The sequence below is a fragment of the Equus quagga genome, chromosome 9, assembly GCF_021613505.1.
Source record: "Equus quagga isolate Etosha38 chromosome 9, UCLA_HA_Equagga_1.0, whole genome shotgun sequence".
Taxonomy (NCBI): domain Eukaryota; kingdom Metazoa; phylum Chordata; class Mammalia; order Perissodactyla; family Equidae; genus Equus; species Equus quagga.
The window spans coordinates 110765253-110786800 of NC_060275.1; positions in this window are offsets into that span (position 1 = coordinate 110765253).

The window sequence follows — 21548 nt, forward strand, 5'->3', positions numbered from 1 at the left end:
AGATTCTATAGATACAACTATATAAAATTTATTTTAAAATTACTTCCCTTTGTATTAAATGGGAACCCTAGGACATTTCAGGATAAATTAGGATGATAAACATATTTTGGGATAAGCTAAAGTTAGAAATGGCTGGACTTTCAAGATTATTTATGAAAGCATGTTCAGAGGTGAAATATTGTCAATATAACTGTCTTGAAAGACATAGTAGATAGTGTCAAGTTTGGAATTTTATTCGTGAGTCTAGAAATAACAAAGTAGGTGAACTGACAACATAGTCACTGCATCTGTTTAAGCTTAGCTGGCTGATTCAACTAAAATGACTTCAGCTTTTAAAATCAGTAGTCACCTGTTTAAATGTTATTTAATTCTTGAAGTATAGCCAATGTCTTCAAGAAAGAGTCTATTCTCTTATCCAGTGACAATATCTATCCAATGATATTTATTATTACATTAGAAAATACCCGTGGATCTATAAATTTGGAAACATGGACAATTGTGTTGGATTACTAGAGTTTTAAGGCCATATTGAAAGGGGTTTTAGATTACAGTTAAAGAATTTGGTTGTAATATAGTGAAAGCCATATATGAAACTAAATAAATATGAGGCAATGATGAAATGCAGAAAAATGACCAAAATGTTATACAGAAAAAGAAACATAAATGTGGTACAATGTCTGGTTTATGTGAAAATACTCTATATAAATCTAATCATATTTAATGATAGTTTAATGATAGTTTAACTAACTGTATATCTATCTATCTCTACAAAGAGAGAAAGAGAGAAAATTATGTAGTAGATAATTAGCTTAAGAAAAAGGCATATATGTAATGGAGGTTCCTGTATAGGACCCAAATACTAATGTTCTTTAGTCAATGGACAATGCGTAAGTTTGAAAACACACACACATGCATATATATATATATATATATATATATATATACACATATATACACACACATATATATATATATATATTTGGCAATTTGGGAGATGGGAGATAAGGAGTATTTTTTAATGCTAAACATGTAGCATTACTTTATAAAAAGTTTATTTTAAAATAAAATTGTATGAGTAACTAAAAAATAAAGTCATTTCAATGAAATAATGGTCACCTTTTTATAATTATCTTTTGGACAATGATAAGTTTTCCTCATATTTGCTTTTACCTTATTCCCATAGTGATTATCAGTGTAATACAGTATTGCCTATATAATAAAATTCATTCTGAAGGAGACAAATATGATGTAAAACAACATAAACACCAAATTTGAAAGACTCAAAGTTGCAAACTCAGCTGTGTAAAAATATTTGAAAACTGCCATAAAAAATACATAAGGTGGCTGGCCCCATTGCCTAGTGGTTAAGTTCATCATGCTCTGTTTCAGCGGCCTGGGTTCATGGGTTTGGATCCTGGACACAGACCTATACCACTCATCAGCCATGCTATGGCAGCGACCCACATACAAAATAGAGGAAGATTGGCACAGATGTTAGCTCAGGGTGAATCTTCCTCAGCAAAGAAAAATATATATATATGTCTATGTATATAAGAAATTATGAAATGATTGTCTACAAATACAGAGATGGTAGCAATACAAAAGGAAAGAGAAAGTATGAATTCCCTTTAAAAAGAAAAGCAAACCACATTTATGAGTAAAATCCAAAGAACCTGAAAACAAACAAGCAGAAGGCAGAACTCTACAGCAGCCAAGCAGGATGTAACCCATACCAGAAATCATAAAAAGGCAGAATAGCCCAGGAGAAATCCTAACCGAGGTCCAGAGCATATAACCCAAAGGCACAGCCCCCCAGCTGTCAAAAACTCAAGTGACATAGCAGCCATCGGGGAAAGCGGTATTTAAATAACAAGTGCACTCAAGAAGGAAAAAAAAATACCTAATTAGAGTAGTGAATATTTACACATACAAATAAAGAGTCACAAAAGGCAGTAGAAGCAGCAAATGTTAAATCAAACAGAACATAAAAATATAATACACTAAATTTGAGTGCAAGAAAATTGCCTCAGAAAAAAGAGTGAACCAGCCACGGCAGGAAATCTCCAAAAGAAGACTGGAAAGTAATATTATCTTTCTATGTCCTTCACATTTAGCAGACAAGGATGAAACTCAACATATGGACAAAATTAAAGTGCTTAGGGAAGATAAATATCACTGGCAAGTTGAATATTATTTTTTAAAATGTGTGTGAAAAAATTACACTTAAATTTATCAGTTTTAAGACTATTGCTTATATTAATGTCCAAACCGATTTAAAGGTAAATTTGACTATGGAACTGTAATTTTTTAAACTCAAAAGAATAGCATCGACCAAAGAGTAAGCAACATTTTGATTGGCACATCACACTACAAATTAAGCACCATATGTTTCCTCTATGAACATTTCTTTACCACCACGTGGATCTATGGCAAGCAATGTCTATGTGGGTATATATTAGATGTACTTCAGAAAAGAGTCAAATAAGGACAAGAGTAAGACTACTTGGTGCTATGTAAATCAATTACAAATTTTTATCACATAGCTGCTCACATGAGCCACACTCCAAACATTTATTTTTCATGTGGGCCACTGGCTGGTAAATAGAGGTGGGGTTGTCTTCTGCTAAACACTTTACAACACAGGTGACATAACTCTCAGCACAATTTCCATACTAGAGTGTGACAGATACTTAGGTCATTGCATGAAAGGACAGAAACTTTGGTTGATTGTTGCACTACATGTTCTTTTAAAACCTCATTCTTTTAAAATATGAAGTTACATGAACTTATGTTAATATGGAACAGAGAGAGAGAGAAAGAAACTAAAGGAAAAAAGTATATAATAAAAGTAGTAAATTCTTAAGATTAAGCATAAAATAATAAGAATTAAATATTTATGAAAATCAAATATCTAGGTGTTATGATACAGTAATTCCATTTCTGAATCTGTATCTTTTTAGAGAAATGCTCACACAGAGCCACAGTCCCATATGCAGGACTAATCACCTCATTAGTAATGGTGCTAGCAGCCAGTTGGATTTACTACAGTGACCAACACTAGGAGAATAATTAAGTAAAACCATGCATCATCGTTACGGTATACTGTGCAGCAGATAGAAGCCAAAGTCTGTAACTATATAATCCTGAACAGGTTTTAAAAACATACCATTCAGTAAAGACTATAAGACATAGAATGAGAGTTGTGTAACAATACCTTTTTAGTACACTAAAATATATACCTGCAATACATAGTCTTTGATATTATTCAAGTATACCTGTATATCCAAGGACATGTGCATTAAGTACTAAGAATGAATATTTTTTATGGAAAAGGGAAAAGGTGTTGTGAGGTTTTGCAGGGATTGAAGTTGCAGGAACTGAATTAATGACCTTGAAAGTTTGTTGTGTAAAATGCTTTGTCAGATGGTCAAACCAAAGCGTAGAATAAAACATATAGGCTTATATTTATTTATTAGAGAATTCCACATTTTAAAAATATGAACTGAGTTTTTCTTCTCAGGAAAAAAAGTAAGACTGAAAAAAACAGCCAAGCAATTTTAGTCACTTTTTAATTAAAACTGGAGAATTTATAAACAGGAAGTGAAGGAGTGATCACAGCTCCGTCCTCCCAGGATACTTCTGTCCTGAGGTTAATGGAAAGTCTACTTTTACGGGTTTCCTAATGAAGTTGACATAATTTTACTCCTGTAGAACTTTCAAGAATTGTATTATGCTAACGTAATTCCTTAAGAGAAAAAGTGTATTTTGCATTTTCCAAATATATATAATCCCAATCATTTTGGGTCTTTTTGTTTATTTACTTGTTTTAAAGATTATACAGCAGAACGAGATTACTTGGGATATACTTTGGCAAATTATGGTCCGTAAAAATATATTTGAATGATTTTGGTGGCAAGTTCTGACTTTGGAATTTTAAGTCATGTGTTAATAATTTGTTAGAAAAAATTAATGACCTAGAAAAGGTATTATTTATCAAAAGAACACACAAGTTGAAATGGAGGAACCCTTGCTCCCCTCCACGTTCGGTGGCTCCTTTTTCAATAGTCATTTTTATCATTCATTATGTCATCAACTTTTCAGTTTAACTGCTGTTTTCCACTTATATGTGTCACTCAAATACCTGCAGAATTATTTTTTTGCTTTTGTAGATTACATGTCACAAAATCCTGGCATACTTCTCTTTATTACTGAGTGAACCGTCTTCCTTCATTACCTAACCTAAGATTGTTAGTGAAATTAATAAACATTTTAATTTAAATATAAATAAAATACAAAAAAGAACGCAAGAATTAATTTAAACTTCATTAAAAGCAGATAAAATGACTTTTTATGTCATTGTGCTATGCTTCACTTAATCAACATAGAATATTTTTTCTTTACCTGCCTCTGTTCTTCCCTCAAGTGAGTACTGAAAATCATTCTCTCTTAGTCACATTTTTGAAATCTGCAAAAATTTCTATTTTTCATTATGCAGGAGCCATTTTATAAAAATTGGTTGTCTGGAAAGTTAATTTAATCTCTAATGGATGTGATAAGATGACATTATTTTTACATGATTACATTTGAAAATTATTATATTTCAAACAATATTTTCATATAAATGATATCAGATTCTTTCAAAGACTTAGGAACACTTGAATATTCAGTAGTTACCGTAAAACAGTTGAATTTTTAAAAGAGTTCAAGCAATCAAGTGTCAAATTACTTTGTCTTTCCAGAAGCCTCAGTTTTATTCTTTCAGCAGAAGAAGAACATATTTAGCAACATGATCCAAAGCAGTGTATTGTTCAACCATTACCATTTTGCAGGATGGTACGCAATGTTGTGGGGCACGTGCAAGTTTTCCTCTATACAGGCTAAGCTTTTCAGGCTGGTGGACTGGGATGCTGTGGCACAGATGACAGCTTTGCCGCCTGTGAGCTACAGGTTTTGAGCAAATCACTTACGTTCTCTGAGTTTACTTAGCAGTAAAATGGTAAAATAGCATTGAATATGTTATAGGATGGTATAAGGATTAAAAGACAATGTAGAAACAGTACTTTCCACCGAGATTGGCCTAATGAAGGTGTTTGATACTTATATGCTATAATAAATGATCATCTATTAATTTATACTTAATAAATAATCAAGATTATCTATTGATCATATATAACCTTTATATTAGGAAATAATTTTTTTGTATCTAGTAATCTTTTGGATAAAGGGAAAATAGGGAAATAAGAAAGGACTTGGAAAATAAATATATCATTATTTTCTGATTTCCCTTTTGATTTCTGCTTTGACTCTTTGGTTATTCAAGAGTGTGCAACATATTTGTGAATTTTCCAGTTTTCTTTTTATTATTGATTTCTAGTTTCATTCTATTGTGGTCAGAAAATATATTTAGCGTAATTTCAGTCTTCTTATATGTGTTGATTTGTTCTTTGACCTAAGGTGATCTATCCTGGAAAATTCTTCTGAGTGCACTTGAGAAGAAGGTGTATCCTGCTGCTGTTGGATGGAGTGCTCTACATTAGTCTGTTAGATCTATTTGGTCTATAGTGTTGCTCAGGTCTGCTGTTTCCTTATTAATTTTCTGTGTGGATGTTCTATCCATTATTGAAAGTAGGGTACTGAAGTCTCCTACTATTATGGATTGCTGTCTATCTCTTCCTTCAGAGCTGTCAATGTTTGCTTTATGTATTTAAGTGCTCTGATTTTGGAAAGATATGTATATCTTCTTGATGAACTGATTTTTTATAATTATGTAATGACCTTCTTTGTTTCTTACGATAGGTTTTGACTAGTTTGTCTGATGTAAGTACAGGAACCCCTGCTCTCTTTTGGTTACCGTTTGCATGCAGTATCATTTTCCAACCCTTGACTTTCGGCTTATAAAAATATGCTTAATATTGAAATTTAAAAGTGTATTTTAGAACAATTCTAGCCAGTATCTGAGGAACTTGCATTTTCCTGTCATAAACAACTTAGCTTCGATGTCAAATGGCAGTTTGGCAGGAGGCTGTCATATTCTTCCATGACACATCCAGGAAGACAGAGAAGTTGCAATGGAAGAGATATGCCAATCAACGGCATGTCAAAACCGTCAGCAAAAACAATAAACTGTTTAAGACATCTGATGGCGGCAGTTTATCTTTTTTGTCAACTGCTTTACAACATATTTAATGATAGATTTCATTCTTCTTTTAAAAAATGTCATTCAGCCAGTCTGGGCTTAGAGAATATAAGGTACATCGATAGGGTACAGCTACCCACACAAGGCAAAGTATGCTGACAACAGAACTCTCCCAGTAAATTCAGGCTGTTTGGAGAGCAACCTGTTTTTGGCTTAGTCAGGATTTCATGTAAAGCCTTTGATAGGGATGGCTGATTGATTAGAAGTTATTCAACAAATATCTATTGAGATATGATTATGTTTAAGGTGCGTGAATGATAAAGTGAACAATTCAAGATAAATCTTACACAAAACAAAATTAGTGTGATGAACATAGAAATTATAAAAGAGCTGGGAACACTGACAGGTGGTTAAACAATTACCAGATGGTTAAACATAAAAGGTTTCATAAATAGAGTATTATGATTTCTTGTGTTCTAAGAACAGACTCTATCTAAGAGCAACAGGTGGACAAGAACAGGCATATCAGGCAAACACATAAACTTATAAAGGAAGGACTGATAGTATGAGCTTCTAAAACAGTCTCTAGACCTGATAGGAACAGATTTCGACCTTAAAACTTAGATAAGCGCATCCTAAATAGTAATCATAATAGATAAAAAAAATAGCAGAACTATATATATCAGGCTTTGTAATACATGTCATTTAAATGTTCAGTACTTATCCCATGGCTATAAAATATTTGACAGGTGTTAGAGACTCAATGTGTGTGTCCCTTCAAAATCCATATGTTGAAAACTCATCCCCAATGCCATGGTATTTGGAGGGGAGGTCATATAATTAAATTTAGGTGAGGTCATGAGGGTGGAGCCCTCGTAAAAGAGACTTAGAGACTCTAGAGAGCCCCCTGGTCTCTTTCTGCCATGTGAGGACCCAGGGGAAAAATAGCATTCTGCACCTCGGAAGAGGACTCTCACCAGCACCCAACCTTGTTGACACCTTGATCTCAGACTTCCAGCCTCCAGAACTGTAAGCAATAAATTTCTGTTGTTTATAAGCCACCTACTCTTTGGTACTTTGTTATAGCAGCTCAAACAGACAAAGACAATGTGATGCATCTTTTTTGAGTGTTAATATTCAAAACCAATATTACAAACAGAAGTGCATAAATAGATACTATATCCCATAAGATAAATCTAAATACTATTTGAACAAAGATATGTTCTTAACATCCACATCAGTGTTTCTCAACCAGGGGTGAATTTGTTCAACAAGGAACGTTAGAAGAGATCTGGAGACATTTTGGTTGTCACAGCTTGTGGATGTTATTGCTGCCTAGTGGGTAGAGGCCAGGGACACTGCTAAATATCTTACAATGTACAAGACATCACCCTGCCAGAAAGAATTATCCATCCCCAAATGTAAATATTGCCAAGGTTGAGAAAAACCTGGCTTATTCGTTATAACTAAAACATACACTAAGATATTATTTTATTTTATTTAGTTTATTTTGGTGAGGAAGATTGGCCCTGAGCTAACGTCTGTGCCAATCTTCCTCTATTTTGTGTGTGGGACACCGCCACAGCATGGCTTGGTGACAGATGTGTAGGTCCATGCCTGGACCCAGACCAGTCAACCCAGGGCCGCCAAAAGGAACAGACAAACTTAACCACTATGTCGCCAGGTTGGCCTCAAGGTATAATTTTTAATAAAACTTAATTTTCATCTTAAAATCTTTCAATGAAATTATCTAGTTATTACTATATGGGTATGAAAATACATTAATATATACATTTTTAAGTCATATTTCTAAACTTTATCATTCTGCAGTCTACAGGTACAATTAATAAATTATATATTATTATTTATATATTTACAAATGTATATATTTATAAATGTAAAGGTTTCTGTCTATAGGAGATATTGAATAGTTATTGTAAACATAATGTTTAAACGTTGCACTTAAGTATTACTTTAAAATAGATTTCTTTTAAAAATAGAGCACAGTATATTATATATAGTGTGATAGAATATAAAATAGAAAAAAATTCCAGATATACATATATGTTATGATATATATATATTATCACACTGCAAATCAAATCATGCATACCATAACATATTTTTCTAAGGATAAGATCAATAACTTACACTTTGAGTCTTTTGTCTGCATTTCCATTACCACAGAAGTTTACACTCAAAAATTAATGTATGTTTGGCCAAAATAAGTGGTGATTTTCTCTAATATATAAAGGTATTCACTTGCAAATAAGATTAAAATCAAAATTCATCATATGCTATGCAAAATTAATGCAACCATTAGCTCAAGCTGGAGCTAAAAGGAATAATTAAATTTATTAGGTGGAAATCATGCCAACTCTTTTTTTCTATCTTCTACTGTCATCTGTGCAATGTTAGTAATGCCTGTATATCTTAGAGTTACCTTAAAAATCCTCATCTAGATGCTTTATTCGTGCTCCACATCAGAAGAAATTTGACTCTTCTTGCATGCTAGCCTAAACTACTCATTAATTTTTATATCTGTTTTTATATTCAACATTTCTCATAATACAAATTATGAAATTTGTGTACATATTTAAAAGTTGTTTTACTTTTATCAATTTTCATGCACAATCTACAAAGACTTACAAACATTGTTTGGTCAAGTTCCAGGATTGAATGAAGTGGAAAGAACATAGTTCATTCTATTTCTCACTTTTGTCATCAAACAGCAAATATTATTTTATATAGTTTTTTACACAAACTAAGAGTTTTGTCTTGGAAATTGTTAATTTTAGAGTCTGAGAGAATAGTGTAATTCTTATTTTCTTTGATAATGTTTTCTCTTTCATAGATTTCTTTATTGTTTTGTATGTTCAATCACTTCTTTTTGTCCAATTAATCTCCCAGTTTAAATTAGTCAAATATCTATTTCTCGTGATGTTAAATAGCTGTTTCTGTTTGTTATAGTATAACGACTGTATCAAGTGAAATCTAATGTTTATATTTTTGTCAAATATTCAAATACTTCCTTATCCCTATTCTTATGGCAATGAATATTTAAGACTTAATACAATTCAAGCCTGCTTTAGGTATCTTAGTATCAAAAAGCTGCCAGTCAAGCTACAAGTATTTTCTATTCTTTATACTTTTAAATGCCAACTATTCAGCTCTATTACTAAAATCACTCTGATCTTCTGAAGATTAGGAAACATAAGATTAGATTAGAAAATTAGATTAGAAAACATAAAACACAACAATAAAAGATGTAATGGGACTTAATTGATTTATGTCTTTTATTTATATAATCATCCACAAATAAATAGACTAGAAGTTAAATAAGACAATCCATAATTTTCTTGAAAATTTAGCCAGAACTCCAGGCTGTTGCACCCCACATTACACTGTCAATTTCTGTAAACAAATGCAGTAGGACTTTTCAGTGAAACCGTTGTCTTGAACACTGACAAAAATTTTTTATATATTATTTCAGATATTCCTCCTTCCAGGACCTCAAGGTAAACAGAACTCAATAAACCATCTCCTAAACTTTGATGTTTGCATTTTATGTAATCCAGAAAAATATTTTTCTTTGACATAGTTGAAGATTTGTCAACTATGATTAATTTATATCTTCCAAACTATTTTCTCATCACGTAGTATAAGCCATAAAGTAGACCATAAATCTGTGACTATACTATATTGATATTTTTCTTATAATTCTTCTTTTGGAGTTATGTTAATATTTTCAAAATGTTTGATGGCTTTCTAGCTAATCAACAGCATTAAAATTTGGGTGGAACTTTTGAAATTTTTGTATCTATTTTAAATCAACATTCTTTCTTTCTTTCTTTATATTTGCCAGGAAGATTAGCCCTAAGCTAACATCTGTTGCTAATATTCCTCTATTTTCTATGTGGGTTGCTGCCACAGCATAGCCACTGATGAGTTGCGTAGACCCCCACCCAGGAACCAAATCCAGCCCACTGAAGCAGAGCATGCCAAACCAAACCACTAAGCCACAGGGCTGGCCCCATAAATCAACATTCTTTAAATAAATATTTTAAAATTATGTCATTATAAATATTTATTGCATTACTGATTCAGAATCTTACTTTTAATTAATTTTAATTGATGGTTGAAATTATCTTTATTTGTACTCTGTAGTTTAACATACCATAATTGTTTTTCTTATGAAATTCCTGTTTTGAATTATCTGACAATAGAAGCTTTTAAGTACAATTTCATTTAATGTATTTATGACAGCAATAAGACACAATTCTGCATTGAAGTCATCATTTTGTTTTCCATTACACAAATATAAATGAAATTTTTCTTTCTCTGATTACTATATTACATAAAAAGCAATCACTGGCTATCCTAATTTTTGCATACTCTCAGAGGATAGTCTGAGCTAAACTCATCATTCATATTAGGTCCTCTTTGTTCTTCCACTGATCCAAATAATGCATGTTTATAAGGTTTAAAGAGAAAATTAAGAAATTATCTAAATTTTGGTCTTATTTTGGGGGTACCCCACAGACTGTTGTGAGAATTAAATGGCTATTCTTATAAAATACTTAGAAAAATAGGTCTATAATGTGTATCATATAAGTTTTGATCTCATTATTGTCATTATCATCAAGGAAAGAACACTGAGTAATTGCTACTGGTAATAAAATAATTTCTTGTATTTAAAAACTTCCTAAAATCACTGGCTATTTCTTGTATAATTCAAAGGAATGGTAAACTAGTGATTTTTGTTAAATTGAGAACTTTCACTAGTTTATCATTCTTTTGTATTATACAAGAAGTAGCTACTGATTTTAGGAAGTTTTTAATTACCCCTGTGTTCACTGCAGCATTATTCACAATAGCTAAGACATGGAAACAGCTTAAGTGCCCATGGACGAATGAATGGATAAAGAAGATGTGGTACATATATACAATGGAATATACTCAACCATAAAAAATGACAAAATCTTGCCAATTGCCACAACATGGATGGACCTTGAGGGAATTATGCTAAGTGAAATAAGTCAGAGAGAAAAAGACAAATACCATGTGATTTCACTCATATGTGGAAGATAGATAAAACAAACACAAAGATACAGAGAACAGATTGGTGGTTACCAGAGGTGAAGAGGGGTGAAGGGATGGTGAAAGGGGTAAGAGAGAACATTTGTACGGTGAGGGATGGAAATTAGAATTTTGGTGTTGAACACAAAACAGTCTACACAGAATTCAAAATATAATGATGCACACCTGAAATTTAGGTAATGCTATAAATCAGTATTACCTCAATAATAAATAAATATGTAAATGTAAGTTAGAAATAATAAAAAAGAATAAGCAACCAGCTATGCTGCCTATAATGACATGACCTTAACTGGAAGATATGCCAATAAATGCAGTTAACCGTACAGTAATCCATGACCATTAGCATCAAATGAATTTATATGAAAGAACTATGTTTACCCCGCATTCTACCATGTAGAAAAGGTTAGGAGGTGGATATGGTAATAAATGTTTGGTGATAAACATTAATTTCATTCTTCATCTCACTAAGTTATTAAATCATTAAAGTTATTTGATTAGCTTAATATGTGAAAAATTATTTCATACACTGACAGGTTTTAATATTCTTGTTGAATCCACAAAATCAACATTTCTTTAATACTTTGTGATTTTTTGTTATTATTACCATTATGGGTTCATAAATTTTACTTATTTGGTCCTTCAGAATCTTTGCGGAGCTCACATTGTAATAAATTGGCTGGCAGGAATCCTTTCAAGCTGTTTTCTTGGCAGAAGTCCATTGGTCTTTGAATATTTTCTTACCCGTATGGAAAATAGGATGTCTTAGGCACATCTTGTCATTTTCCAGCTGCAGACCTGAAATCAATCATTTTTCTAATGAGCTTTGTTTCATTTAGTGTGTAAAAAGTGGATCTGGACAGCAGGTATGCTCATTACTCTTGGAGTGCCGTTGCCCCTAGGTTGCATTAGTGGACAGAATTTGAAATTATACTAAAATATGAAAAATAAGAAAAGCATAGTTTCATATCATTACTTAATTTCTATTCTCACCGTATTGCAAATTTGCTTAATTTTCTTTATTTTACGTATATATTTTTTTCTGTAGCAATGAAAATCTTTGTTCAATATATTTTCTTTATTCTCATAATTAAAGCTGTTTTAAAATTATGATATTAGTACAAATGCTACAAATTAACCATTATGAATAAAGTTTGATATATCTTTGTTGGTCTTTTGTTTATGGAACATATTTCACTAGGAACTCAGAGTCAGGGTACTATGTTGATAAGTTAACTCAAATAATTACTTTCCCTGTGTAATCTTGCTATCAACCTGACAAATGATTATTTTTCTCTTTGTGATAATTTTAGTATGTGATTTTTCTCATCTTTGGTACTATTTTATGTTTAAAAATGTACAGTATTTATATGATTCAAAAGTCAAAACTTAACTTACCTCCATTCACTGTCCTGGGTCATAATCTGTATTGATTGTGGTTTATCTCCTACTATGCTTCTTTATGCAAAAACTATCAAACACTCAGTCACACACACAGATGCAAATACACATATTCCTATTTTCCATATTTTATACTCAAAATATAGCATTCTATATGTACTGCTCTGAAACTTTAGCCCCACTTCATGAGACATATATATACATATATGTATATATACACATACATATATAAATATATATTCTTATGTCAGTTCTTAGAGATTTGCCTTATTCTTTTTGTAGCTCCATAATCAGCCTGCATCTTCCCTACTGAAAGACATGTGGTTGTTTCCAATCTTTTGCTATTACAAATAATACTTCACTGAATAACCTTTTCATATGCTGCTATGTAATTTTGGATATATATGCACACTGTTGCTTCCTATAAGTGCATTCTCTGGGTCAAAGGGTAATGTATGTAATTTTGTTAAACGTCACCAAATTCCCCTTCACACAAATTTTCCCTTTTTCACCCTCCACCATCAGCCTATGAGAGTGTTGGTTTTTCTTCAGCTTCATTGCATGGTTGTTGTTGGTATGTCTGAAGGTGTTATGGACTGAAGTATTTTCCCAAAAAATTGATATGTTGAGTCTCTAACCTCCAATGTTTTTGTATTTGGAGATAGGGCCTACAAGGAGGTAAAGTTAAATGAGGAAATAAGGATGGGGCCCTAACCCTATGAGGCACTAACCTTGTAAGGACTGATGTGCTTATAAGAAGAAGAAGTTTCATAAGAAATCTTTGACTCCACAAGCACACAGAGAAGAGGCAATGGGAGCAAACAGCAAGAGGTGGCCATCTACAAGTCAAGAAGAGAGATCTCCCTGGAAATCAATCCTTCCTGCACCTTAATCTTGGACTTCTAGCCTCTGAAACTGTGAGAGTGATATTTTGTTAGGGCAGCCCTAGTGGACTAATGTAGAAGACTATTTATTTTTACATGTTAATTTAGATCCTTTCAACTTGCAGAATTTTTCTTTTGATAATATTAATTTACCCTGGTCTAGCTTGAGTTTAACAGTTACATGATAAAATCAACTATAAATAAAATGATTTATCTACAATTTTTATGTTTCTATTATTTTATTTCATCTGATTGTGTTGTTCAATACTTCCTATTTTACTTATCAATGGAAACTATGGAAAATCTTCCCTTGTTCCTAGCTTTAGCAGAAAGCCTCTAGAACTTCTTTATTTAATATGAGGCTCTTTTTTTTGGCTGAAGTACATATTTTCTCACATTCAAGAATATTCTTTTCATTCCCATTTTATGATTGTTTTCTCCTTTTTTTTTGATGAGGAAGATTGGCCCAGAGCTAACATCTGTTGCCAATGCTCCTCTTTTTGCTTGAGGAAGATTGCCACTGAGCTAACGTCTGTGCCAATCTTCCTCCATTTTGTATATGAGATGCTGCTACAGTATGGTTTGGTAAGTGGTGTGTAGGTCCCGCGTCCAGGATCTGAACATGTAAACCCTGGGCTGCCGAAGTGGAGCAAACAAAGAACTTAAGCACTATGCCACTGGGCCAGCCCCTGTTTTATGATTTTTTTAAATTAGAAATGGATTCTGCATTTTATCCAATACCATATTACTGTCCATGGGGTAGTGATATGATTATTATCTATAATCAGTTAACATGTTGAATACATTAATAGATTTTCTAATATTGAATAATGCTTGCATTTCTGGAATAAATTCCACTTGGTAATTATATGTTATTTTCGGAAGTGCTATAAGATGTTGTTTTCTAATATTTTACTTACAATTTTGCATCATTATTTGTGAGAATGATATCTAGTTGTTTTCCTCTTTCTTTCTGTCTTTCCTTCCCTCTAATCTTACCAGATTTAGCTATTGATTTTATATATACATTAAAATTGTTTGAATATTTTCAATGTTTTTTCATACTCTATACAGTTTAAGAAACATTATGATTATCTGTTTCAAAACCTTGGTAGAAATGTTCTGTGAACAGTAGAAACACCTTGGGTTGGTACTATTTTTGTGGGGTCTAAAGAAAGTATTCCAAAACAGAATATACTAATTTTTATTTTTAAATACATCAGACAAAATGTTTAAACATTTTCACTCGCAAGAACAATGTAATAGTCATTTAAGGAAAACTCTATACTTGATTTATTTAACTCTCCATTTTTCTATTAATCTAAAATAATTTCATATTGTATTTACTTTAACTTTTTATAGCTTTTTTCATTAATAATTAAATTTCTCTTCCCTTCCTACTGAAGTAGGGACATTTCTTTGTGGAAAAATAAATATATTACAAATTGTGGCTTTTATTTTAAAAAGTTATACTTAACAAAGGAAGGACTCATTACTCACTTGAAGCAAGCAAATAAGCAAAAAGCTGAATCTATTGCTTGCTAAGTACAGAAGACCCATGTTTGCAAAATTCAGACTCCTGGGAAAAAACAAGAGCTATACTTATGGGATTTGGGGAAGAATTGAACTCAAGAACTGGCAGACCTCACAAAGTGGGAGTGTTTATAAATTGGCTGATGTTCAGCTGTGAAAGCACATGACTAGGGCATGAATCTCCCTCATTTGCTGACCTTCAGAAGTATAGTTACTGGGGTCAGGCTGCAGTGTGAGGCTCTTACTGGTTGGCTGACTTCAAAGGCATGGGCATTGTGATGAAGCTGTCCCTAATTGACTGGGATATGTTTAATACCGGTTTTGAAGCTACTTGTTCATGGATCAGTATGACAGCCAAAGAACAATCAATCCTAATTTTGTGTTTGGAAAATAGAAACATTTTATTTTCACATGTTCAGGTTATTAAATAAGAAATTATTTCCAGCCCACTAAAGATATAGTGAATTGAGTAGGTTTTTGTTTCTTAAAATTATTGATGTTGGCTGCTATGCAGATATTTTTAATTTCTTCAACTTAAAAGTAGCAATAAATATATATATATACACTTATTTAGCACAAATGAAAAGTTCTAAAGAGTGTAGAAATTGACTTGACGTACTATAATTAATACTTTTTGTGAAGGATACTTTTACTACAACCAACATGTTATGAATCTTTTGTTTAAGAAAAAACATGTCCTTTCAAATTTAACATCCTAATATTAACTTAATGCTCTTTTAGAATTTATCGTTTTATAGAAAACTTCATTTATCAAAAGTATATGAGAGTAAAATCACCATCATGGCAGAATGAGCTCTTCCTTTACACTCTCCTCCATAAGATACAGTGAAAAGGACATTCACAAACCAATGGAAGACATTCACACAACACAAAAGACGTCTGAGAGACCCACACAGCCATATGTCTGAAGGTGGAGGCGCTTGACGACCTGGAGGAAGTGGAAGGAGGTAAGGGGACCTCCTTACCCTCCCCCAAAGGTGGCAATGCAGGGAACAGGACTGCCTGTGGCTCTGAGAGGAGATTGGAGAGGGGCGAGTCTCTGTGGCAACACAGTCACTCTCCAAGTTCCCTCATGCCCCATGGGAAAGTCCCACACAGTATTGGCTAAGCTATTACAGGGGTATTTCATTAACTCAGCAAACTAGGAGAACAGATAACTAGGGTAGAGTGAGAGCACCCCAAGTATTGTGCAGGTGAAATAAAGCACCCCTCATCCTACCAGGCACTCCAGCTCACTAGTTGGCCAGAATGTCTGCACATATGATAGAAAAGTAGCCGCTGTGAGTGAGCTAGCTGGGGATCATGCTGGGCTTAGAATACACAGCTCTTGACTCCCACTCAGTGGCAGCATGTGGAAGCTGCAACCACATACTGTTGCTATGCGGAGGTACGAATCCATGCCATCAAACAGTATGAAGAAATATTTTAATAATTCATACCAGAAGGAGAATGACAGTCACCCACAAATTAATCCTGAAGGTGCAGAAATTTATAATCTAAATGACAGAAAACTCAAAATAGTTATCATAAAAAAACTCAAGGAATCACCAGAAAATACAAATAGACAGTTAAATAAAATCAGAAACAAAATTAACAAACATAAGGAAATCTTTACAAAGAAATTGAAATAATAAAGATAATAAATAGTAAAGAAAAACGAATCAGAAATGTTGGAGATGAAAAACACAATGGGTGAGATAAAGAAAAATCTGGATTCCTGAATAACACAGCTGATATTATGGATGAGAGAATGAGCAGTCTGGACGAGAGAAATATAGAAATACTTCCGATGGAGGGGGAGAGAGAACTAAGACTAAAAAGAAATGAAGAAATTATCTGAGAAATATTTGACTCCATTAGGAAATGCAACATAATGATTGTAGGTTTTCCAAAGGAAGGAGGAGAATGGAGCAGAAAGCTTGTTCAAATAAATAATAGCTGAGAACTTCATAAACCTGGGAGAGGGGCTGGAAATACAAGTGAAAGAAACTAATAGAACTCCTAATTATTATTTTTTTTTTGAGGAAGATTGGCCCTGAGCTAACATCTGCTGCCAATCTTCCTCTTTTTGCTGAGGAAGACCAGCCCTAAGCTAACATCCATGCCCATCTTCCTCTACTTTATATGTGGGATGCCTACCACAGCGTGACTTGCCAAGCAGTGCCATGTCTGCACCCAGGATCTGAACTGGTGAACCCCAGGCCACCGAAATGGAATGTACAAACTTAACTGCTGTGCCACCAGGCCAGTCCCAGAACTCCTAATTATATCAATGTAAAAAGACCTTCTCCACCAAGAAGATATAACACTTATAAATATATAGGCACCCAACACAGTAGCACCAAAGTACATAAAGCAACTATTAGCACACCTAAAAGATGATATTAACATCAACACAATAATAGTAGGGACCTCCACACCCCAATGTCATCAATGGGTAGAACATCCAGACAGAAAGTCAACAAGGAAATAGTGGATTTAAATGAAAAGCTAGACCAGATGGAATTAATAGATATATACAGAACACTCCATCCCAAAACAGAAGAATACACATTCTTTTCAAGTGCACATCGAACATTCTCAAGAATAGATCACGTGTTATGAAACAAGGCGAGCCTCAATAAATTTAAAAAGATTGAAATCATAACAAGCATCTCTTCTGACCATAATGCTATGAAACTAGAAATCAACTGCAAGAAAAAAGCTGGGAAAGTGACAAATATGTGGAGACTAAGCACCATGCTACTGAACAACCAATGGATCATTGAATAAATTAAAGGAGAAATCAAAAAATATCTAGAGACAAATGAAAATTAAAATACACCATTCCAACTTGTATGGGATGCAGCAAGAGCAATCCTAAGAAGGAAGTTCATTGCAATACAAGCCCACGTAAACAAATAAGAAAAATCTCAAATGAGCAATCTTAAACTACACCTAACAGAACTAGAGAAAGAAGAACAAAAAAGCCCAAAGTCAAAAGAATGAGGGAAATAATACAAAATTAAAGCAGAAATAAATTAAATTGAAACAAACAAACAAAAAACAGCAGAAAGGATCAATGAAACAAAGAACAGCTTCTTTGAGCAGATAAACAAAACTGACAAACTCTTAGCCAGACTCACTAAGAAAAAAAAAGTCCAGGACCATATGACTTCTCTGGAGAATTCTACAAAACATTCAAAGAATATTTAATATCTATCCTTCTCAAACTATTCCAAAAAGTTGAGGAAGGCAAATAGTTCCTAAAACATTCTATGAGGCCAACATCACCCTGATATACCAAAGCCAGACAAGGACAATGCAAATAAGGAAAATTAAAGACCAATAAAATTTTTTAAAAGTATATGAGTGAAAATGGAATAAAAATATTGGTTAACAAGAAATTATAATTTATTAAATTTAAAAAACAAAGATTTTTTCACTACTTTCCTGTATTTTCTATTTACAAGACTCAAAAGAAATGAACAATGTAAAATATCAGTTGTACATTATTATTTGTCAGTCACCATATAAATGTGCCCCTTTACCCCTTGTGCCCCTCCTCCTAACTCCCTCCTCTCTGGTAACCACTAATCTGTTCTCTTTGTCCCTGTGTTAGTTTATCTTTCACATATGAGTGAAATCATATGGTGTTTGTCTTTCTTTGTCTAGCTTATTTTGCTCAACATAATACTGTCAAGATCCATCCATGTTGTTGATGAACATAGATGCAAAAATGCTCAACAAAATATTGGCATATTGAATAAAGCAATAAGTTAAAAAGATCATATACCAGGGACACAGAGATGGTTCAACATCCACAAATCAATCAAAGTGATACACCACATTCACAAAATGAGGAATAAAAACCACATGATCATGTCAATAGATGTAGAGAAAGCATTTGACAAGACCCACCATTCATTTATGATAAACACTCTCAGTAAAAAGGGGATAGAATGAAAGTATCTCAAATGATAAAGGTCACTTATGAAAAACCCACAGCTAATACCATACTCAATGGGGAAAAACTGAAAGCTATCACTCTGAGAACAGGAACAAGACAAGGGTGCCCACTCTTACCACTCTTATTCAACACAGTACTTCAGATTTTGGCCAGAGCACTTAGGCAAGGAAAGGAAACAAAATGAGTCCATATAGGCAATGATAAGTGAAACTCTTGACATTTTTGCAGATGATGTTATTTTCTATATAGAAAACCCTAAGGAATCCATCAGAAAAGTATTAGAAATAATCAACAACTATAGCAAATTTGCAGGGTAAACAGATCAACTTACAAAAATTAGTTGTACTTCTATACTTAAATAACAAACTGTCAGAAAGAGATCTCATGAAAACAATCCCATTTATAATCACTACAAAAAGAATAAAATATCTAGGAATAAATTTAACCATGGAGGGGAAAGACCTACACAATGAAAAGTATAAGACATTATTGAAAGAAATTGATGATGATGTAAAGAAATGGAAAGATATTCCATGCATTTGGATAGGAAGAATATAGTTAAAATAACCATACTACCTAAAATAATCTACAGATTCAATGCAATCCCAATCAGAATTCCAATGACATTCTTCATGGAAATAGAACAAAGGATCCCAAAATTCATATGGGGCAACAAAAGACCCCAAATAGTTAAAGCAATCCTGAGAAAAAAGAGCAAAGCTGGAGGCATCACAATCCATAACTTTAAAACATGTTACAAAGCTATAGTAATCAAACAGCACGGTACTGGTAAAAAAACAGACATAGGGACTGATGGAATAGAACTGAAAGCCCAGAAATAAAACCACACATCTATGGACAGCTAATCTTCAACAAAGGAGCTAAGAACATAACAGCTGAGAAAGGAAAGTCTCTTCAATAAATGGTGTTGGGAAAATTGGGCAGCCACATGCAAGACAATGAAAGTAGACCATTATCTTTTGCCATACACAAAAATTAACTCAAAATGAATTAAAGACTTGAAGGTAAGACCTGAAACCATAAAAATCCGAGAAGAAAATATAGGCAGTGCACTCTTTGACATCGGTCTTAGAAGGATCTTCTCGCATACCATGTCTACTCGGACAAGGGAAACCAAAGAAAAAATAAGCAACATTTGAAATTATATTTGTATGAAATTGAGGGCTACGTGTAATCATTGTGAACTCAATGAAATTTTAAATGCTGTATGTGCATTATTTGTAATATATCTGTACAGTAATGCGCCATGTTAAAAGAACATAAGTATTTCGCTTATCTAATTTGCCAACTCCATCTACTGCTTACAGAATTTACCATTTTGTGCAACCCTATTTTACACCACCTGGTGGAATTGGATTACTACAGAATTTCCTCAAGCTAATAAAAGGATTAATTGATAACTCAACTTCTTGAAGGAAGAACTTTAAGATATAGTTGAATGAAGAAAGTAGAACTAGGTGAGTTTTTTTATATAAATTTGCATTTCCTTTTTACTATAGAAACTGGGTGAAAGCTTTACCACACAAGATGCACAATGTATTCTGTACAAATATGGATGCTCTGTGATAGTTTCTCAATACTAGCATTGTTGACATTTGGGTCTGGATAATTCTTTGTTTGGGGGATCTGTTCCGCACTTTGTGGAATGTTTAGTAGCATCTCTAGACTCTATCCACTAGGTGACAGCAGCAACCCCCCAAACACCTTTGTGACAACCAAAAACGTCTCCAGACATTGCTAAATGGCCGGGGGAGGAGGGGCAGAAAATAGTCCCCCTTTGAGAAGCTCTGGTTTACTGAAGTATATATATTTAATGTTTCGTCCTGGTGTTCCCCTGGATTCTGATTATATGACCATCTACATGGGAAAACTAACAAAAACAAGAAAGTAGTTTACCCGTGATATCCAAGCCAGTTTCAAGTTTGCTAGATTCAAGATTGATTTAAATAAAAAAAAAAAAACTCACTGTTTTCAGACCTTTGTAACCAATTAGGTAACATCATATAAAATGAAAAAAACCTTCTCAATAGTGTTAAAAACTATAAAGCATATAGAAATTATTCTATACAGAAAGCATTCTCAAAACAAAATTATATGAAGAATACAAAGGAAAATGTGAATAAGTTGAGTGGTGTAGTGTTTATATGGATGGGCTTGTGTAATAGTAAAAAGGGAATTGGTCTGCAATTTTCTTTCTTTGTGTTGCTTTTACTGGATTTAGGTATTAATGTTTTCCTTGTGTCATGAAAAGAATTTGGACATTTTTCTTTATTTTATACGCTCTAGAACAATTTATTGAGCATTGAGCTTGTGTGCTCTTTGAAGATGAAATTCTCCTGGATTGGTGCTTATATGAGGTATAGTTTTTTAATAACTATTTCTTTTTGATCTACAGAAATTAATCTCTTTGAGCTTTTTATTTTTAATAGGTCAAATTTGGTAAACCGTATTGCAGTTATTTGACTTTTGTTTTCAAATTTATTTCCATAAAGATTGCAAAGAGTTC